The sequence below is a fragment of the Talpa europaea genome (assembly GCF_964194135.1).
Source record: "Talpa europaea genome assembly, chromosome: 12".
Lineage (NCBI taxonomy): Eukaryota > Metazoa > Chordata > Mammalia > Eulipotyphla > Talpidae > Talpa > Talpa europaea.
Genome location: NC_140079.1, coordinates 89,965,128 through 89,988,959, shown reverse-complemented (window position 1 = coordinate 89,988,959; position 23,832 = coordinate 89,965,128).

Below are 23,832 nucleotides of genomic sequence, written 5' to 3'. Positions count from 1 at the left end.
GAGTTAATAATGAAACCCCCCTGGGCCTCCCTGGTGGTGCAAGGGGTTAAGCCTCAGTATTATGAAGCTATGCGCAGACACTGCAGCACGAGTTCAATCCCCGGCCAGGGAGCTACCCACATGGCGCAGCAGACCTCTCCTGTCTCCCCCGCTGCTCCCCTCAGCAGTGTATTTCAGTAGATCTGGTGTTCTGTTCCACTCTGTCACTGGTGAATCTTCTCACCTCTCAACACCTCTGGCCTACACCCCAGTTCTTGTATGCATGAATAAATAAATATATTTTAAAAAAATAGCCCCCCTACCTGCTGCCTATTTAATGACAGCATAGAACTAAAACATATAAACTGGGTCTCTCTATCCTAGCTGCCCAGAGCCCCAATTTCTCCATCTGGCAATGGAGATAAAGACTGACATTCCGTTCTGTAAATATACCACAACTATGGGGTGTACCCGTGAGGGTAGAAACCAATTATTGTACAAAAATGAACAACAATGTAAGAAAATTTTTTTTAAAATGCTTGACTTTCCCCATTAGTGTGTCAGCCCAGACGACTAAGGAAACTCGCGAGCTCTTCACTGCAGTGAGTGCCTGGTGTACGCACGACGGGAATGTCTACATTGGAGTTTATTTTCTTCTGTTTCCCAAATACCAGGCAAGTTATTCGGCATTACTGTTACAATCAAGAAAAGGTTATTGGCATTTTGTCATTTTTTTTTTTTTTTTAAGAGGTGACTCAGAAGTGGAGTGAAATCTCTGGAGCAGAGAGATCAAAGAAGGAAAAAGCCAGTATGCTGGGGGGAGTCCTTCATCTTCAGAGGTAATGTCACCTCCACAAATTCTTTATCACATGGGTGGCTGCCACCAGTCCTTCTGTTAGGGGGAAATGATGGCACCCCGTTTTGTATATCGGGGTTGCTCTACAACACTTCCTGCAAGGGACTCAGGATGACTAACACCAGCGCTGCCTGCCTGTGTTCTATACGACACTGGAGACAGAAGGGGGAGAGCTCAATGTGAAGCGTGTCAGGGTGCAGATTAGTACAAAAATTAAGGTGATTGCTGAGTTTGACCTGAGTAACTAGAGAAAATCTTCCAGAGGTGACATTTGAGCCAAATCCTAAAGGGAGGAGGGATTCTTCAAGTATGCATGGGGAGGATCCAGGCAGAGAAACAGCACATGAAAATGCTCACAGGCGTAGAGGGACATGGTCACATTGCGGGAAGTAAGACAGCCAGGTGAACTCTGCCATGAATAGGGGAGCCCAACAGGCTGGAATGGTAGACTGAAGGTGATGAGGAGCTTGAAGGGGATTTGACTCATCCTATAGCCAAAGGGAGACAATGAGGGGTATAGGGGCAGGGAGAGAGATCAGATCCTGTTTTAGCAAGATAATACCAAACCAGAACCCACCCAGATAATCCAGGATAATCTCCCCATCTTAAGATCAATTGATTGACAACCTTAATTCCTCCTTCCCAGGTAACAAAATACACATATACATGTCAGAGGGCTAGGATGTAGAATCTTTAGAGGCCACTGTTCTTATTACACAGATCAGTCTTGGTTTAACACGGAGAGGGATGGTCCAAGGAATACTAGGAAATATGACTTTGGAGGCCTACAACTTCCTATAGATTTCTACTTTGACCTTCATTCCTGGGCTCAGACAATAATGGCAATTAAAGCCCAACTAGGTTTTCTAGTCATTTGTATGGTCTGGTCACAGTGACCTTCTATTCACCAGTTGAACTAAGATCCCTTCCAGAGGAAGATTCTCATGGTGCTGGAGGCCAGAATGGGAAAATTCCAGTTTCGGAAAACTACGCAATCACAGCCTGTGGCTTTCTCATCACACCTGGCGTCTTAAATCCAAGGACAGCTGGGGAAGTGTGACATTGTGTGACATTGCTTTTCCCATCCTGTCCTCATCTCTCCTCTCCCTGAGTAGGTAAATCCATCCTTTGTTCTACACCGTGGACACAACAAAATATGACACAGAAAGCAGGTGGGAGTTTAAGGAACATCCAATGTTTGGGACAACGAAGTCAGGCGGGTTAACTGTGCCCATTTCAAGGTGACAGGCTCCGGGTGTCTGGTTGCTCCACCTCAAGCCACCCGTCATCTCATTACAGATTGTGTCCTTGTGCTGAAAGACCAAAGTGATGTTTTCCACCGTTACCCTCCACTTACATTGTGTGTCCCAGCTGTATTTTCAACAGGAGGTTTATGGTTATACAATAATTGTCTTAGGATGTGGAAACAGGTCAGGCAGCAAACAAGGTGAGCTTAAGGTTATTTTAATGGTCAAACTGGTTGCAGGCACCTTCTGGGCTATTTAGTCCACACTGGGGCCCCAGCTATTCAAAGCAAAACAAAAAAAGTAGTTTTTCTGCATAAATACAAGGAATCCTAAAGAGGTATTAGCTTTAATACCCTCCTTTACCCTATTGCCAATATCCCAGACAAATAACCAAGACCAATTGTGTTAGTTCCCTGAATGGCCCGAGTCAAGTCTTCTCTCCATCCTCATTGTAACATCCTCATTGTTACTCACTGGTGCCCAACAAGAACCTCCCAGCTACGAAAATACTTGCATATCACACATTAACAGGGGCTAATATCCAAGATCTTACAAGAACACACACATCTCAACAAAAAAAAAAGAGAATAAAGAACCCAATTAAAAAAAATTAGGTAGAAAAGCTAAATGGACTCTTCTTTAAAGAAGACACACAGATGGTCAACAGACATGTGAGAAAAAAAAAATGCCCATCAGCAGTTGTCATCGGGAAAATGCAAGTCAAAGCCACAATAGGATACCACCTCACTCACTTTTTGGCTCATACCAAAAAGACCAAAAACAACATATGCTGGTGAGGATGTACAGAAAAAGGAACCCTCATATACTATTGGCAAGAATATAGACTAGTCTGGACTCCATGGAAAACAATACAGAGGTTCCTCAAAATATTAGAAATAGATCTACCAAATGACCTAGCAATTCCACTCCTAGACAGCTACCCAAAGAAAGCAAAAGCACTAATTCAAAGAGATATATGCATGCCTGCGTTCACTGCAGCACTATTTACAATAGCCAAGTTACAGAAACAACCCAAGTGCCTAACAACAGAAGTGTGGATTAAGAAGATGTGGTGTAGGGCCTCCCTGGTGGAGCAAGGTGTTAAGTCTCAGCACTATCAAGCTATCACCAGCCACTGCAGCACGAGTTCAATCCCCAGCCACAGAGATACCCACATGGCACAGCAGACCTCTCCTGTCTCGCCCACTGCTCCCCTCAGCAGTGTATTTCAGTACATCCACCTGCTCTGCTCCCCACTCTGTCTGGTGAATCCTCTCACCCCCTGTAACTCTGGCCTGCACCCCAATTCTTGCAAGCATGCATAAATAAAAACAAATCTTAAAAAAAAAGATGTGGTGTAGATACATGATGAAATACCACACAGCTATTAAAAAGATGAACTCGGGGTCTCCCCGGTGGCGCAGCGGTTGAGCGCTGGGTTGCAAAGCTGCCCGCAGCCTCTGCAGCGCCGGTTCAATGCCTGGCTGCTCCCCGACCACTGGAGGAGGGTCCCACATGGCGCGCAGACCTCTCCTGCCGCCCGCTGCTCCCCTCAGCAGTGTCCTTCGGTCCTTCTGCCTGCTCTGCTCCCCGCTCTGGCTCTGGTGAATTCTCTCACCCTCCTGCGCTTCTGACTGTACCCAGTGCTTGTACAAATAAAATAAGTAAATAAATAAATCTTTAAAAAATAAAAATAAAAAATAAAAAGATGAACTCTTGCCATTTATGACAACATGGAGGGAACTGACAGGGATGATGCTAAGTGAAATATGTCAGAAGGAGAAATAAGTACTGATGACTTCATTCCCGTGTGGAAGATAGAGAAACAAAACAAAGGATCTGACAAAAACTATACAAAAGTTAATCCTAGAAATGTGAATGCAGAATTGAGGCTGCTTGAGAAGAGAGGGGATGGGAACGAGGGAGTGAGGGGGGCCCAGTGGCCTATGGTGGAAGGACTGTGGGTGCTTTGGTGGTACGTGTGGTGTGATCACAAGCCTCTGGAGAGGTGCAAACCTAGTCCCCTGAATTATGTACAGTGCTGTAAACCAGTGTTACCCCAACTTGAAAAAAAATCCTCCCATTTAGCGCATCTACCTCCTCTCTCCTCCTGTCCAATTCATTTTTTCCATCACAGACTAAAGATCTTTTGAGAACACAAATCTGAGGAAAGGCTGGAAAACAAAGCTCATCTACCACAGGTCCTGGGTGTGGGAGGCACCCCCACCCCCCAAGCTAGGGAGGGCCATGTGGTGAAACCAGCAAGGTCAGGAGGCAGAAATCAGGAGCAAGGGGAGAGCATGGCCCAAATTGACTCATTTGTATAATTTTAGCAGGCTTTTAGCCATAGGGGCATCCAGGTGGCCTGGTACTTGGCCTTGGAGGCTTCCTAGGTTGTAGGGCCAGATAGAACAGATAGGCCGCTCTCAAACTGGTTAATTTGCATATTAGAGGCATTCTCCAGGCTGAGTCCTAGTTCCTGGAAGGGCAGTCTCTCCTCAGCCAGAAAGGTTTTAAAGTTGTCCAAACATCAAATATAAAGAAAATTTAAAATATCAATAATGCAAAGCTGCAAAGCTGGGGCCCACGGTGAGCCCCACAGTGGATAAAAGTTCTTTAAACAGAAAAGACATAAAACAAGAAGGAATCTCAGAACATGAAGGAGAAAAGGACACACTGCAAAAATATATGTAAATAAAATAGACTTTCCTTCTCCCCTTGAGTTTTCCAGATTGTGCTTGACAATTGAAGCAAAAATTGTAATGTTATCTGATGCAACTTTAAATGTGGCTCTAAATATTTAAGATAAATTATAAATAGGGGGAGAATAGAAGGTAAGTTTCCCACACTTCACTTAAACTGGTGAAACTTGTGTGTGAGTAGGTCAAGATAATGGAGGATGGATGGATGGGTGGATGGACAGACAGAGAGATATCAGGAAAAGCTCAGGTATTTTACGTTGATAGCATTCTTCTAGAAAGCAGTTCGAAAAATGTATCAAAGAGTTTTAATTTTTTTATACTTTTTGACCCAGAAATTCTACTGTAGCAATTTATTCTAAGGAAAAAACATAAGAAACAAAAACTAATCTTATGTACACATATATTAATTATAGTATTTCTTATAATAATAAATAATTGGAAGCAATCTAAATAAAGAAGAAGTATTTAAATATGTTATTTAAATATATCCTTTGGAAGAGATCATTTGAAATCTTAAAAACTGTGTTTTGGAATGTTTAATAAAATGAGAAATACACATCATATGCTGATATTAATTTTGGGATTATAAAAAAATAAACAATTTCAACAAAAAGTATATATACAGAAAAAAGGAAAAGATTTCACTATATTTCAAATGTCAATAACAAATTTTCTGTGAAAGTTGGGATGATACTTGATTTTCATATTCTTCATTGTGGTTTTCTGTACATGTAATTTTCTATAATAAATATGTTTTAATCATGAACTAGACCTATTTTGAAGACTTAATATGCATAGCAATAAAGACTAGAAATATACTTGTAAATGGATCGTGTGATTTTCTATGGTAATTATCTTTTTTACAATTGAATCTTCAACAACATGGGTTGGAACTGTGTGTGTCCACTTTCTTATAAGCAGAGAGCATAAATTAATGGTATTGATAAATACAGTACAATACTCTAAATGTATTTTCCCCTCCTTACGGTTTTCTTAACTTTTTCTTTTGTCTAGCTTACTTCATTTTAAGAATATAAGATATGATACCTATAACATAGAAAATATGTGTTAATCAGCTGTCTGTGTTACAGGTAAGGTTCTGGCCGACAGCAGGCTATCAGCAGTTAAATTTTGGGGGAGTTGGAAGTTATATAAGGGTTTTCTACTGCTTGGAGGTCAATTCCCCAACTTCCCATTGTTCAAAGGTCAACTGGTTATGTTTCTGAATGTTCTAAGTTTGCAATATTGTGCCATATTATAATCTGAAAATGGGCACATTATTTAAAAATAAAAGCAGGTTCCCGCCACCCCCGACTGCAAACACAGATGAATTTCTGGACTGGTTTCAGTGTTATGCTGACTTGGGTGTGGGTTCAGCTGACGTCCAGGTGCCTCCCAGTTTGGGCACTCTGATGAGGAGTCATGAGGAAGCTTGTGTGACAGTTGAGGTCCCAGCATGAGGCATTATGAGTAGCATCTTACAATTGCTCAGTCCCAGACCTATGATTGAGTGTTACTCAGCTGTCACATTGTGCAAAGAAGTAAGGGAGGGACAGATGTGAGCTCACACTGGAGTGTCCCATGCTTATGCAGAAGACCATTATGCTGGCAGGACACGTGGCCAGAATCCAAGAGACATGTAACTCTTTGGATTCAAGTGGTGACTGTCATAATACTATATAACAGTAATCAATATTTAACAAACACTCCTATGTGCCAGTCACTAGGCTACGTACTTCATGTGCATTTGATCCTTATATAGTTGCTCATTTTGTAGCAACTATATGAGGTAGTGGTCTTATGATCTCTCTTTGCAGAAGAATCAAAGAGGTCAATCACCTAGTTCAAGTTCCCACAGCTAGTAACGGGTAGTACAATCTCACCTGAGTCCACATTTTAGTGCACAGGCCTAAGGGCCTAGAGACCTGCATTTATTGGGACTGAGGGTAGGAAGTCTAGGGTTTCACCATTTACTTTTCATTGATGAATTTAAATCATAAGAGTGGTGATTAAAAGTAAAGAAGAGCGATAAAAGAAGGAAAGGGGAAAGAGGAGAAACACAAGTCAGTATCAACTAAACAGATATTGAAATCAACCGGAAGTCTCCTTCTATCTATTGGCTCTACGGTCCCTTCCCAAGGGAGTCAGAGTTCTCCATGGTGAACTGCATTCTCCTGGCAGAGGAGAAAAAGAGTCTATGCAGAATGACATGGAAGGTGTTTATTGGCTGGAGTTTGAAGAGGTGTCCATCATCCTACCCACTTAACATTGGTCAGAACTTTTCACATGGCCCCACCCTGCATAATAGCCTGAGGAATGTAGTCCAGTCATGAGCCCCAAAACAAAGAGTATCAGAGTTTGGAGCAATCTGTGCCATACCAGACTTAGGAAGTTGGGGAAAACTACTTCCCAGAGGAGGAGTCATTTCTTTCTCTTTTTTTTTTTTTGAGATTTATTTATTTATGCATACAAGAGCTGGGGTACAGGCCAGAGATGTGGGAGGGTGAGAGGCTCTACCAGAGACAGAATGGGAAACAGAACAGGCAGATTGACTGAAATACACTGCTGCGGGGAGCAGCAGGTGAGTCAGGAGACATCTGCTGTGCCATGTGGGTTTCTCCCTGGCCGGCCGGGGACCGAACTCGTGCTGCAGAGGCTGCGGATTGCTTCATAGTGCGGTGCTTAACTCCTTGCGCCACCAGGGAGTCCCCAACAGAGGAGTCATTTCTAAGCACATATCTGCGGGATGTGTAAGTGTTACCAGAGGAAGGGAGGCAGGAGAAAGTAGGAAGGGCAGTATTAGAGAAGAACAATGTAAGCAAGAATGCAAAGCATTGAAAATCATGGTAGGGCCTCCCTGGTGGCGCAAGGGGTTAAGACACAACCTATGAAGCTATCCGCAGCCACTGCAGCATGTGTTTGATCCCCAGCCAGGGAGTTACCACATGGCGCAGCAGACCTCTCCTGACTTGCCCACTGCTCCCCTCAGCAGTGTATTTCAGTAGATCCACCTGTTCTGCTCCCCACTCTGTCTCTGGTGAATCCTCTCACCATCCACACCTCTGGCCTATACTCCAGTTCTTGTATGCATAAATAAATAAATCTTTAAAAAAAAGAAAAGAAAAGAAACTCATGGTATACTGAGAAGAAAGATGTTCTGCTGCTCTGGAGAGCAGAAGGCAAGACCCAGGCTGGGTCAGACATGGCATTAAAAGCTAAGTTAAGGAATTTATCCCAAGAGTAATCCAAACCATAGAGGGTTTTTCAATTGAGAATCAAATCTGTATTATAGAAAAATCTCTTTGGCTCCTCTGTGAAGGATAGCTTGGAAGGGGCCCAGAGAAGATGCCAGAAGATCAGAAAAGATGGGAGCATCTGCAGAGAGAAGCAGACAGGTCCGGACATTAGGATGTGGGATTTATAGGATTTGTGGTGTGCAACCAAGCAAAAGAGATGCATCGAGGACAAAGGCTAGGTTTTCATGTTGGGCAACTGAATGGTTGGTGATTCCATTTGCTAGCTGGAGGGTTGTTTCACTTTGGACTTGGTGACTCTGTGGTGCCCATGAGACATGTGAGGAGCGATGCCCTTAGGCCAGTTGTATTTGGTTCTGAAAGTTTAAGAAAAGGATTTAGGCTGCAGATGTAGTCCTGAGGGTGGGTGAGCTCCTTCTTGGGAGAGGGAGAGGAGATAAGAGGACTTGGATGAAACCCTGTTTGATGTCAACATTTCAGGGTCTACCATGGAGAGGCGCTTACACAGGCTTTTGATCCAAAACAGCAGATACAGAGGGCCAAGAGAGAAGGAACTCATGCCCTTGCGAAAATCAAGCAGAGAAGCAGTGTCAAGGAAGTCTGAGTGGCCCACAGGGTAAAACTCACAGAGACAAAGAAAATTAAGAGCTGAAAGCCAACTCCCATCTTGGCATCACAGAAGCTGGTGACTCCAACAGGAACGAAACTGCAGAGGGTTGATGAGGGGAGGCAGGTGGAGGAGGCAGCTTGGTCGGGCAGGCTGTGGAAGAAGGGACGAGGGCAGGCCAGAGTTGGCGGGGTCTGGCACAGCAGCAGAGGGTGTTTTAGGTTAGAAGGCAGCTTTCCTCAATATGGGGCACATTGCAAGCCCTTGGAACTTAGACACCAACCTGGCGGAAAGAGTGGAGAACCCCCAAGTCAATAATTTAACAAATTATATGAAGGATTTGCTACGTGGCAGGCACGCACTGGGGGTTAGGCATGGGCATCGAGTAGCACCCCAAATATCCCCAAGTCCCTGCCCTGCTGGGGTTATATTCGAATGCAGTGATAGCACTAAGATCTGTTCCTATGCCTGACATCAAATGTGGGGGCGGTTTTCTCCCCACATCAACCAGCTATCCAACTTCCCAGCCACCAACTGCCTATGTGCTATAACAGAACCGTTCGCTCTGGATCCTGTGGAGAAAGACGGAGACACAGAGCACGGACTGTGGATTGGAGGGACAGAAGCAAGAAAGTGTCCTCGTCCAGGTGAGGGGGAAAGTGTCTTCGTCCAGGTGAGGGGGTGGGCAGGGACCAGGTGGCAGCAGTGGAGACGTGAGAAGTGAACCCATTCTAGAAACAGGGTGAAGGGAGAGCCTGCTGGGGTAGCCGGTTGGTTGGGGTGTGAAACAGAGGCATTGAAACATCTCCCCAAGCCACAATCCAGCTGTGGGGAATAGGACGGGAAGCATTGAGATACGCTACCACTCGCGTGAGCCCCAAAAACATGTTGTTGAGTGAAGGAAGCCAGACACCAAAGGCTGCGTGTTGTAGGATTCCATTTCTTTCTGCCTCTATGGATTATTCTTTTTTATCTCACATACCGTGGGTTCACGATACCATGCATTTCAGGAGCACGGCTTCACACCCCGACACATGGATTCCACCGGCATGAAATAACCAGAAGGGGTCGATCCACGACAGAAAGTAAATGAATTGTTGCCAGGGGCTAAGGGGAAGAGGACAGGGGATGGCCCCGGATTTTCTCACGGGGGATAAAGACGTTTTGGAATTAGAGGCAGTGGTCACTCATACTGGGAATGTCCTCAGCGCCTAAATGGAAGATTTCATGTCATGTGAATTTCACGTCAACAAATGTTAGGGGGAAAATCACCCCGAAGTCTTTGGTCTGAAAACTTGAAGACGAGTCACCATCTGCTGAGAAGGAGAAGATGCAAGAGAAGCAGGGTTGGGAAGAAAATGGCAGCATTCCGTTTCGGATGATTATCAATTTGGGATGCCTGTTCAACACCCCAGTGAGATTGTCAAGAAGGCAGATGTGAGCGTGGATTTCAGAGATGTGGGAAATACTGCAAGTCTTCAGTACAGGCTTCATCTTTAGACTTGGGATCTGCCGGCATTATACTCCTGTTTCCTGGAGGAAGAGGCCAAACCTGGAAATCATGTTGTTGCAGAAAGTAAACAATTCCATGGGTCTCACAGCCAAGTTAGTGGAATGAAACGCATGCTTTTTCCATTGGAACGGGCTGCAGTTCTTTAAGCCCATCCAGGCATGACTGATCTGGAGCCAGGCACGGCTGGGCTTGCTGCAAGGGCGGAGGCAAGCTGCAGAGCTGTGGGCTCTCCCCCGCGTCTATGCAGCACCTGCAAAATCAGAGTCAACTTCATATCTTCCGTAATTATTTGTCTGTCATGCCCGCAAGCATTGTTTCTGTCCTGCTAGGACTTGTCATTTGAAAAGCCAGGAGAAAAAAATCTGGTTTGTCAGACCAGTGAAATTTTGCCCAACAAAGGGATGCAGTATTTAGAGCAAGATTTCCATTGTTGGAGATCACAAGCAGTCAACAATCATCATTAACAAATAATAGTAATAACGGATAATAATAACAAAGCCTTTCCCATATGCCTAGTAGTCTGGTAAGAACTTTCCATTCATCATCATTCTGCCTTAGCATTAAACCTGCAAGGTCTGCTTTAGTTGTAGTAGTAATAGTAGTAGTAGTAGTAGTAGTAGTAGTAGTAGTAGTAGTAGTAGTAGTAGTATTCCCAGTTTCACATGTATAAGCAAGCACAGAGAAGTTAAATGATTTGCATGAGGTCACACAGCAAGTAAAACAAGAAGCAGGCAGCAAACTCAAATATGCCCAATTCTAGAACTCCGTACTTTGGAGGAGTAAAAACTTGAAATGTCAGAAGCCTCCCATTCCATGACTCTGCACTCAGTACCTAGAGTCGGTGTGCAAGTCTGGGATCCTTGCCAGCCCTGAGCACAGGGATTGGGACATAATTGGTGTCCAGAGCTTACTGAATGAATGAATGATAGAATAAGCACACAAAAAAAATGATCAGCTTGCATCACAGTGCATTGTGTTTAGTAATTCAGGAGCCTGTCTCTCCAGCTGGGCTGTGAGCTTCTCTGGGGGAGAGACCCTTTCCTACGTGCTGAACCATGGGGTGCAGCATATGGAGGAAGTTTCTGGTACAGGTTAAAGTCGTGGGCTCTGAAGGCAGTTCACCCAGCTTCACATCAAGCTTCCTCTTCTGGGAAACTGTAGTAGTAGTAGCAGTAGTAGTAGCAGTAGTAGTAGTAGTAGTAGTAGTAGTAGTAGTAGTAGTAGTAGTAGTAGTAGTAGTGTGACTGAAGCTAAGTGAGATTAAGTTATTTGCCAAGAGTCACAAAGCACATTAATGCAGACAGAAAAAGAAAAGGGTTTTGATTTTCTCATCTGGAAAATGGGAGAATAGTTATGCCTCCACCTTAAAAGATGATCAAGATTAATAAGTTAACACCCTGGTGATAGTAGGTGCTCAATAAACACTAGCTGGTATCTATGGGGCCACAGAGAGTCCCTGCCAGTACCCGGCAGAATGGGCTACAGCTGTACCCCACAGCTTAAAGTCAGAATAGGTAGCATTTTTAGACATGTATTAGGTGCCAGGACTGACCTAAGCACCATACATGCATCATTGCTCTTAATCCTCGCAAAAATAATATGACATAGAGACTGTTATTATATTATTTTCCTGACAGAAACCTGAAGCTAAGAGAGATTAAGTCATTTGCCAAGAGTCACAAAGCACATCAATGCAGACAGAAAAAGAAAAGGAGCCAGCGTGTGTGACATGAGGTCATACCAGGTCTGCTGGATAGAGAAACAGAAACCATTTGGGCATTGCTCAGAGAGGGAACTCTGTGCAAGTAACTGATTACACATATGAGCCAAGAGCTGAGAAGCCAACTTGGAGATGGTGACGCTGCTGCGGGCTCAGCAGAAGTGGGACGCGGCTACCATGTGAGGCAGAGGCGGGACGGGGTGTCTCTCCCTGGGCCATGGAGGAGGCTGCCCCTGGAAGTCCATGCAGCCTCTGCTGGAAAATGTTCCCTGAAGTTGGGCAGGGTGGCCTCCCGGAGTGCCCCTTTTGTCCCACCATCCACTCTCCTGCCAATGAGCTAGAAGTCAGTTAGCTGCGTCACCTGGGAAATATAGTTTGCAGATGAAGGTCAAGGACATCCAGGGACCAACAGGCCATTAACCTGCATATTTTTCTCATCTGTCTTTGGTGCCCCAGCATCTCACACAGTGCTTGGCACACAGAAGGCCCTGGCTGAAGGGGAGGGAAGGGCAGGCCAGACCATAGTCTGTTCTTCACCCAGAGGGAGCAACGTCAAATCCCTCCAGAAGACAGGCCTCTTGCATCAAGGCATGGCAGGAACTGGTTACAAGGAGTGGTGAGGATGCTGTCAAACTAGAGGGCACACACCCTGTCCAAATGGGACAGCCCTACTAAGCTGCGGCCCATTTCTGCCCAATAGGAATGTGGGTTCAGTGTCACTAGGTTTGCTGACTTTTCAAAGGAAACTGAAATCTTGACTTCCAAATTAAATCTGCTGCTCTGTAAATGTTGGCAAAGAAATCAAATCCAGATGAGCCTGGGACATCTTTTTGGGCCAGAAGCAAAGCCACTGATCCGAGGGCAGGGTGATGTCAAGGGCACATGGTATACCCATCTGTACCCCAAGACTCCCACTTGCTGGAGGTGGGTCATTTCTAAGCAATAAAAAGAAAGTGAACAGATGATTCTAGAATGAATCCTGGTGCAGAGAAGGGAACTGAGGGAGGAAACAAGTGACTTCAAAATAAAGTCTGGAGCTGAGTTGATAGTGGTGTATAGGTGTCGGTGCATCAGTTTTGTCAAAGGAAACATGAGCTGTTATCACTAAAGGAGCTCATGAGGAAACTCTCTGTGCTATCTTTGCAACTTTTTTTTTAAAGATTTACTTTTATTTATACAAGTGCCGGGGTATAGGCCAGATGCGCGGGAGGGTGAGAGGATTCACCAGAGACAGAGCGGGGAACAGAACAGGCAGACTGACGAAACACACTGCTGAGGGGAGCAATGGGCATGACAGGAGAGGTCTGCCTCACCATGTGGGATTCTCGCTGGTCGGCCGGGATCGAACCCGCGCTGCAGAGGCTGTGGACAGCTTCACAGTGGGGCACTCAACTGCCTGCGCCACCAGGGAGGCCTGCTGTCTTTGTAACTTTGCAGTAAATTTAAAATCATTCCAAAATTTTTTAAAAATTCAAATAACGAACACCATGGACTCTAACAACGCAACTCTTTTTAAAAAATTAATAAGTTCATAACGATACTCAAAAAAGAGAAAAAAAAACAACAGGAACAACAAATAAGTAATTTGTACCACCAGGGCAACAATTGCATCTAATCCTTACTCGAAAAAAAGCAGTAATTAATGACAGTAATTTACTCTGCTTTGTCAATGAGAAAAATAAGCTCTTCGTTACAGAATACCAGCTTGTAAGTGTTGCGGGAAGAACAGTATCAGAATTAGCAAACCCTACTGCAATAATTGATTCAAGGGATGCTCATCAATAGATGCTGAGCCCAGCAGGTGAAAGGTTCAGGAAGACTGGCTATTCGCCAGCTGCTAACTCATCAATCCATAGAGCACTTACCGGTTGTAAGAAACACCTTGACAATGAAGGGATCAGGTTGTCACCCCACCTGAAGCCATTGATCAGACTTAGCTAATGAGACAGTCATTCTGAGCCTTCTGGTGTGAGGCAATAGGACACTCACCTCGGAGGACTGTCTACAAAAATGTCCAGCCCCCCAAGCAACAAAACCAACAATCAATGACAACATCAACACAAAAAGAAACCGTCAACAAAGTGGAAAGACAGGACCTCCCTGGTGGCGCAAGGGGTTAAGCGTCAGCACTATGAAGCTATCCACAGCCACTGCGGCATGAGTTCAATCCCCGGCCAGGGAACTGACCCACGTGGCACAGCAGACCTCTCCTGTCCGCCCACTGCTCCCCTCAGCAGTGTATTCCAGTCAATCCACCTGTTCTGCTCCCCACTCTGTTTCTGGTGAATCCTCTTACCACTCCCCCCCACCTCTGGCCTGTACGCCAGGTCTTGTATGCATAAATAAATAAATCTTTAAAAAAAAAAAAAAAGTGGAAAGACAATCTAAGCAGTGGGGAAAAAATATTTGCAAACCCCATATCTGAGAAGAGGTTAATATCCAAAACATAGAAAGCTTCATACAACTCAATAGCAAAATAAGTCAAATAACCCTATTTAAAAATGGACAAAAGACTGCAAGAGATATTTCTCCAAAGAATGCATAGAAAAAGCTAACAGATACATGAAAAAAATGGTTCAGCGTCACTAGTCATTAGGGAAATGTAATTTTAATACAAATTAAAATTACACCAAGATAGCATCTCACACCTGTTAGAACAGCCACCATCAAAAAGACAACAGATGACAAATGTTGGCCTGCATGTGGAGAAAAGGGAACCATGGTGCGCTGTTGGGGGAATCAGAAATTGGTAGAGCCATGTTGAAAACAGGGTGGAGGTTCCACAGAAAATTAAAGTTAAACTCTCATAGGATCCAGCAATTCCACTTCTGAGACTATGCCCAAAGGAAATGAAAACATTACCTTGAAAAAATATCTGCACCCCCACATTCATAGCAGCCTTTTCATATAGCCAAGGCACAGCAACCACTGGGGTGTTAATAAATGGATGGATGGATAAAACGGTGTGAGATGTAGAAATAGATATGATATGTAGATGAATATTCAGCCATAAAATATGAGGAAATTCAACCATATGAGGCAATATGGATGGAGTTGAAGTCATATTAAGTGAAGCAAGTCAAACGGGAAAAGACAAATACTGTACAATCTTATTTATATGTGGAATCTAATAGAAAAAAAATCCAAAAAGAAGTCAGACCTGTGATCACTGGAGGCAGAGGGTAGGGAAGGGGAGTTGGAAGAAGATGGTCGGAAGGTACAAACTTCCAATTATAAAATAAATAATCCCTAGGGGTGTGATGTACAACACGATGACCAGGGTTAACACTGGTGTATGGTAGATTTGGAAATTGTTAAGCGATCCTAAGAGTTCTCATCCCAAGGAGAAATTTTTTTCTTCTCTCTCTTCATTTCATTGTATCTATATGAAAAGATGATGTTGGTGGAACCAAGGGTGTCAATTATTTCACAATGTCCATAAATCAAACCATCACACATTCCCCTTGTTTAGTGATGTGAGTCAATCATTTCTCAATAAAAGTAGGAGGAAATGCTTCACCAAAATCTTATCAAAATCTTTATCTAGTATCTTGTTTACAGAAAATACAGGAGATAGAGTGCCAGTGAAATATACCATGAGGAAGCAACCAGACAGAGCCAAGTGGGGTCGGGTGTTCCAGCAGTCAGTGGACTTCATCTCTTTAATAAGACAATGACCTAGAATAAAACAAGGGAGAGAGAGAGAGAGAGGAAGGGCAGGGTGGAGGGGAGAGCCCGCAGAGATGATTCCACGCTTAAAGTGACTGATGAGATGTGATCAAACACATTTGTAGACCTTTATTGGATCCTGGTTTAAATCAGTTGTAAAGACATTTGGGGAGTGATTGGGAAAATGTGGATTTGGGGGAATTCAGTGTTAATGCACAGCTGAGGTTAGATTTTGTTAAGTGTTATAATGTATTGTGGCTAAGTAAAGAAGTGTCTTGCTTTTTAAAGGATGCTTTCTGAAGAATTTAGGGATGCAATATCATGCTGATTCTAAATATTTTAAAATACTTCAACCAAAAAAGAAAAAGTAGATGAAGTAAATATGGAAAAAATGTTCACAACTGTTATATCTAAGTGATGTGGATGTTCATGATATGATTCTCTCTGTTTCTATATGTTTGAAGTTATTCATCATGAGGAACAAAAGATGTGCAAGCTAAACAAGAATTCATTTACTCCACAAATACGTGTTGACTACCTACTACGTGCCAGGCTCTGATCTAGGTACTGGTACTACAGTAATAGAAAGTATTTTGCTGTTGTTCAAATGTTTGTTGAGCACCTTTTAATATGATAGGCTTGGAGCAAGGCAGTGGGTATAACAATGGCTAAGACAAAGGCCCTCGAGGAGCTCACAGTCCAATGGTAAGCCACTGAGTAAACTGAGGCACAGCATGGCAAATGACTTGCCCAAAGAGGAATGAGTTGTCAGGAACGTGGAAATGTGGGACTAGAGATAGAGAGAGGGCAATGATCTCATCACAAGTAAACACTTTGATTGAAAACCAATGACGCATATTGAAACATATTACAAAATCTGTTCATGAAAAGTTGAAATAGTATCCTATTTTCACCATGACTGAATCCATGTCTTGCAATGGTTGCAACAGAGCCTGGTGGCATTTCTGTCTTTGCTCCTAAAGATTTGGGGGCATATCATTATCTGCTCAGGCATAACAATAACTCTATAGAAAGCTTGAAATCCAGCTTGAGCACTGGGAACCATACTGGAATACTTTTATTAAATCCATGAACTTTATCAATCCCGGCCGGCTGGCCAGGGAGCAACCCACATGGCGCAGCAAACCTCTCCTGACTAGCCCGCTGCTCCCCTCAGCAGTGTACTTCAGTCATTCTGCCTGTTCTGTTCCCCACTCTGTTTCTGGTGAATTCTCTCACCCCCCCACACCTCTGCCCTGTACCCCAGTTCTTTCATGTATAAATAAATAAATATTAAAAAAACAAAAAAATTTAAAAATTAAATAAATAAATAAATCCATGAACTTTAAATGCACAATACAGCAACGACATGTATACATGTAGAAGTTTGGGAAAAACTCACCCCTCATTCAGAGGATTTTAATAGGTTATAGACACCACAGAAATTAGAGAACATATTTATTATTTTCCATATACAGATTGTTTTGACTGTATAAAGGCACAGTTTCACTTAAACACATGAAATATTTTTTTTTAAATCCTTGCCCTCATGGAATTACATCTGGTTGCAGGAGGAAGAAAATCAACAAGCCAAGCAGGTAAAGTGTAATGTAAGTGGTGACAAGTGCCATGGAAAAAAATAAGGGCAAGAAAATAAGGACAAGAATATCTATAAAGGGTAGATATTGCTATTTTATGTGGGATAATCAAGAACGGCCTTTATGAAGTGTTGTTGTTTAAGTAGAGATCTAAAAGAAGTAAGAAAAAAAGGAAAGAAGCCATTGGAATACTTGGTAGAGGAGTACAAAACATCAGGAATAGCAAGTGCAAAGGCCCTGAGGCAGGAGCACGCTTGGAGATCTTAAAGAAGTACTGAGGAATAAACAAGGGGGAGAATGGAAGGACATAAGCTCAGAGAGGTAATAATAGGGATGGGGTGTTTCCACTTAAGGCCATTTCAGCTTTTACTCTGAATCAGATAGAAAACCTAAGAGGGAGGATAAAACTTTATTTTGATTTTTAAAGTATTGCTTTTATGGAACTTTCTAAATATATAAAAGTAGATATAATAGCATAATGTAGCCACCACATAACTTCACCATGGATGCAAGATGAATCTTATTTCATCTATGTCTTCCACACCACTCTAAGTAGATTATTTTGAAGCAAATCCCAGACATCTTATCATTTCATCTCAAAATATCTATGTATATGCCTTTAAACATAAGGTGTCTTTGAGGATCCTCACAACAAAAGCATTGTCATATCTGAAAAATAAACAACTCCTAAATATCATACAGAATTTAGTATTAAATACCCTACTTGTCTTATCAATAGCTTCCATTGAATTTGTGAGTCCACGTTCAAATGAAACTCATGGAAACCCAATCGTTGAAAAAGCAGGTAAGTCTCTCTTGATCGCTATGATTTCCCTCAGCCTATATTTGTTTCTTTCCATTTTTCTTTTGAAGAAACTGGGTCATTCATTCTGTAGTGTTTTCCAACATCTGAGTTTTGCTTGTTACATCCTTGTGGTGTCATTTAACTTGTTCCTTTGTTCCCTGGATTTCTTGTAAGTTCATAGTTAGGTGCAAAGGCCTGATCAGATTCAAGTTCACTTATTTTCTTTGGAAAAAATACTTCCTAGATGATTTTGTCATCTTTCTCCAATTGGATGTAATTCCAGGAGGGCCGGGACTTTAAAAACTTCAATTTCTATAGCCTCAATGCCCAGCCCAGTGCCTGGCACATTGGAGGTGCTCAATATGAAATCCCTCAATATGATATAAACTTCGTAAATGAAGTCAAAAGGCTAGCCAAGCTGGGAGGGAATAACAGGATATTGATTTGAAATGCAGAATATGCAACCGATGAAAATCTGTGTATCCATTTGGCTGTAAAATGTGCATAATAGTATCTAACTTCCTGGGCTATTGTGAAGATTAAATGAGCTAGTATATATAAAACGTTTAGAACAGTAGTTGGCACTGTCAGTGTTACACAAGTGGTTGCTGTTGCTATTTTATTGTTGTTGAGATGATCATTGTTACTGATTAATTCTTCAGTCCACTCAGTTGTGGACCTCCTTAAAGCTGCATGGGTACATAGCAGGTATTGGGTCCCCACCATCTAAAAAGGCTTTATCTTTCAGTAGACTAAGCTAAATGAAGATCTCCTATTTTTCTTCCTACCATGACCCAGCGGTTTCAGGTCATGTAAGTGGCAATTAAATAGCTTCAAAAGTGAATCTGAGTCATTAAATACCCAATTGTCTGAGAGGACTTCACCCTAAATTAAATCAAGCCCCTCCTATTAATTTTTAATGTGTAATCACTGTTTACTAGAGGTTTCCATTTTTTTAATTACATAAGTGATCTATACTCTTTATAATATACTGCTTAAGAAAACAAGTAATGTAGCTAAGGATAAAATTCTCCTTGCCCACCATTTCCTATCTCTGTACCCTCCCTCTAGATGTAACCAGTGCTAACAAGCTGGTATGTGCCCTAGAGCTTTGTCTCTGTGTTTGCTTACTACGCATGTATGCCCTTATTAAAATGCATTCTATTTTTATATGGTTTTTATGTAAAGTTATATTGCAGGCATTGTTCTGTAACTTGCTTGAAAGTTTCAAAAGTGAATATGACTCATTAAAAACCCAATTGTCTGGAAAGAGCTGGTCCTAAATTTTCTCACACCCCACAGTCAATCACTCAGCAAGATTTGTCAGCTTTCTCTGGAAAATACACCTGATCATTTCTTCCTACCTCCATGTCATTCACCCTGGTCGCATGCAGTCCTTGCTGCCCTGTGAGCCATCTTCAACTCCTTCAACTCTTACAGAGTGAGCCTCCTCAACTATTAGTTAGATATTCCCCAAGGAAGGGAAAGCAGGGCCTCTGTGGTGGCACAGGAGTTAAGTCTCAGCACTATCAAGCAATCACCAGCCACTGCGGCATGAGTTTCTATCCCCAGCCAGGGAGCTGACCCACAAAGTACTGCAGACCTCTCCTGTCTTGCCCGCTGCTCCCCTCAGCAGTGTGTTTCAGTAGATCTGCCTGTTCTGTTCCCCAATCTGTCTCTGGTGAATTCTCTCACCCCCCACACCTTTCGCTTACACCCCAGTTTTACAGGCATAAACAAAAATGAATCTTTAAAAAAAAAAAGAACAGGAAAAAGAGACCTGAACAGATATCCATATCCATATGCCCATTTCATTGCAGCATTATTTGCAATAGCCTAAAGGCAGAAAACATCAAATGCCCATCAGCAGATGGATGGATAGAAAATACAGGCCATGTATACATACAATGGAATATTATTCAGCCTTAAAAAAAAGGAAATTCTGCCACATGCCACAACATGGGTGGACCTTCAAGACATTGTGCTATGTGAAATAAGCCAGACACAAAAAGGCAAGTGTCATATGATTCCACTTAAGTGAGGGGCCTATAATAGTCAGATTCGGCAAGTCAGAGTGCAGAATATTGACTACAAGGAGCTGGGAGGAGAAGGGACTGGGGAGTGAATGGGTCCAGAGCTTCATTTTTGGAAGATGACAAAGTCCTGGAGTTGGACGGTGGTGGTAGCTGACAACAGTGTGAATGTACCAAATGCCACGCACCTGTACACTTGAAAATGGTCAAAATGATCATTTTTATGTTGTCTTATTACAATAAACACATTCTAAAATTTTCAATCAGATTACATCTCCGCCAACCTTCTAAAGACCTTCCACCTCACTGACTCTAGACCAAAGTCCCTATGCCAACCTGGCCCTCCCCCATGTTTTGTCCCAACTTCCACCCATTATCTTTCTGATCTCTCCCCTCTGCCCCCAACTCTCTCTTCCTGTTCACTTCTGCTCTAATCACATTGGTCTCCTTACTGCTCCTTAATCACACCAGGCATATTCCAAGCCTCAGGACCTTTATACTCGCTGCTCCCTGAGGGGTACATTCTTCTCCCAAATATCCACAGGTGGCTTCCTCACCTTCTTTAGGTTGATCATCTATTCCAAACCTCATCTCCTTTGGCCTGAATTCTTTTTTCTCCATAGCTGTTTCACCATCTAAAGGATTCTTGATTTGATTTATGACCTGCCTGCTCACTCTAGAATAGAAGTGTATTAGAGTGCTTTAAATTCTCAAAGCCGTGACCTGATCTTTCTCAAGGTTCCAGGTGCAACTGAAAACCTCAACAGCAAAGTCACTAAGTCTGTTTACAGAGCTCTTCCTCTTCCCCAGGTCAAGGCTGACGAGGAGATTAAATTTTTCTTCTGGGCCAGTGGGGAAGGGATAAAATGGAAAGGTATGCGCTTTGAGTGACCAGGTGAGTCCTGAGCGCCAGCCTGGCTGCGCCCCGTGTGATGGGACTCTGCGGTTGGATTTCTGGGGACAAAGTGAAAGTTGCCATTCTTGGCAGCGGCTGGAGGCTTTGTGCAGCCACAAAGCTGGCTAGATCGAGGGGAAGGTCAAAGCCAAGGGGAGGCGGCTGGTTGCTGGGATCAGAGGCTCCATTCAAATGTCCCGGCAGCAGACCAGACTGTGGATATGAACACTGCTGTTGCTGCTGCATCGTCGAGAAACCAAGTCCATTCGGCTACTGCTCAGCTGTGGGTGACCCAGGCCAAGCAGGAGGACAGTTTCGTCAGACGTCCTGACTTTTTTCCAAATGATGGCGAAATTATTTTTTTGGGTGTTATTTTCTGATTTTTAAGCTGTGCTTCATTTTTAAAAAATGTCATGTGATTTGACAAAACATTTTTGAAAACTGAATTTCCCCCATCCCCCAAGCACCCCCGTCCCAGGTTAACAGTTTACAACTCTGCTATTTAAAACAGGCACTTTGGTTCCAGAGAGACCTGGCTTTGCTGCTGTTTGGGCAAGTTCCTTGACATCTGCAAGTCTGTTTCTTTATCTGTAAAATGGAAGGCAGGATAAACCCTACCTTAGATAGCCTTTGGGCAGATAGAGATTAACCTCACGCTGGCAAAAGGCACCTTAGTTCAAAGGTAGCAATGATGGTGGTAGTAAGTGGGGGTGGGGGGAGAGAAAGCAGAGTAACAAAATGATACACATGAAGTCAGCTGATGCTTCCTGGTCAGAGGCAGGAAAGCCTGGGAGAATGATTCTGAGGATCCAGAGACTAGATTAGGATTTCATCCACCAAGTCAGAGACCCAGCCCTTGGGGCCTCCAGACCTGCAGGTGGCTCTGTGCTGCCTCGCCAAGAGCGTCTCTATGGCAGGGAGTGGCCCTGGTCTCCAGCCAGGGCTTCCTGCTCTGCACATAAGTATAACAGTTGTCTGTGTGAGCCTAACTGGAGAACTTTATGTTTTCTTGTTCATAGGTTAGAACCTCATATTCCAGACCATCAAGATTCTGTAAATAGATGTATTAACTGTCCCTCCTGACCTCTTCTATAGTCTGGATAAAATTTTCACCAGAATCAGTGAGGAGTCTTTGGTTGCAAGTGACAGAAACCCCAACCCAGATGGCTTAACAAAAAGGGAGGTTACAGCCTCAGGTGCCTGAAATGTCCAGGGGTAGGGCTAGTTTCAGGTATGGCTTGATGAGGGGGGTACATGATGGAGCCAGGACCTACTTTCTCTATCATCTTTTTGGTTGAGATTCAGTCTTTTTTTTTTTTTTTTAACTACATCACTGGCTTATTATAAAAGGATATAACAGGGACAATCAGATGGAAGAGATAATGCACAGGGCAAGGTACAAGGGAGAGACACAGCTCACAGTTCACTAGCCTAGAAGCTCTCCAAACCCTCAAGATTCATTCTGACACATTCTCTTCCCAACAGCAGCTCCCATCTGAACAACTCAAAAGCAGGCAGCACTCCCTACATGCTCAGAGTAAAACCCAGTGAGGTCATGTTCCCTCCCCTGAATTAATCAATAACCCAAGAGGAATAAAAAGTGCTGCCCATGGTGGTGTGAGGGGGGGTGTGACATCACACTAGGGTGGTGATAATAAATGTGATCAACTTCCCCAGGATCAAGAGCTGGACAAGGGGTGGATCAGGTGTAATTATCCAAAGTAGAATGAATCACTGCCCCCCTCCTGCTGGAGAAAAAAAAATATATTCATCTTATCTTTTATGCAAGCTATTGTTTAGATAGTGGTTTATCAAGTGCAATTGCTAACACCCCATTGATAACCAGGGCTGGCTGATGAGGCTAATCTTGGATCCCCTTTCATATCTCATCATCTGCTAGAATTGCACTAACCTGATTAAATAAAGCAGGAGGACTGGCCTTCCACAATAGTATACAAATACGCATCAGAACATTCTTTGACCTTAGAGACCTCCCAAACCAGTTAAGCATTCATACATATTGAGCCCACGGGTCTTCAGCTAAAAGAAGTGTTGGTCTTTATTTTTTTTTTTTTCATTTTAGCTGAGTCATCATTCTAATCACCTGGCAAAACTCCACGCAGACATTATCTCACATGTTTCAGACCAGAATTTTTATCAAAAAAGGGAGAATTGCCTCTCTTCTCCAAAGGATTAAAAAGGGAAAGAAGTTAGTTTGCTCTTCATGAAGCCAGGCCAACTCTGAGAGAACACAACTCCCTTTGCTCACAACTGCTTAAAACACACACCTTAAAACACACGCAACTTCAGCTCCCCCCAGGCTAGAAGTCATAACACAAAGACCTGCATGGTACTGGCAGAGACGCAGCTAAAAATGTCCAACGATGGGGTCTGGCCGGGAAAACACAGTGGGTGAGCCCAAAGGAGAATTCCCCACAATAACACACATTAGGTGGAACCATAGAAAAAGTGTTATATTTGTAGATCAGTGATAGTCAAATGCCAGCCATTTTTTGTGATCATAACTGAATATACCAGTATTTTCAAAGTGTGGTCCACAGCAGGTAGGAAGAGGGAGCTAAGACTTTCAAGACCATGAGTTCAAAATTCTCTTCATAAGAGGACCAAGGGGTTATTTTCCATTTTTTACCATGTTTATATTTGTACTGACAAAAGCAACAGTTGACAGAAGCGGTGGGGGGTAAAATTATAACAAGGCTGATTTCCTTCATGCATTTCATCTGAAACAATATATTTGCAATAGACCCAATGCAGAAACAGCTATGAGCATCCAGCCGATTTTATTAAACCAGACTAAAGAAATTTGCACAAATGCTAAGCAATGCCATTCTTCCCACTAATTTTCATTGTTTGGGAAAATATTTTTCATAAGCACATTTTAATTATGTTAACATGTAATGGGTTATCATGTCACAGTTTAAGGAATGAATAAA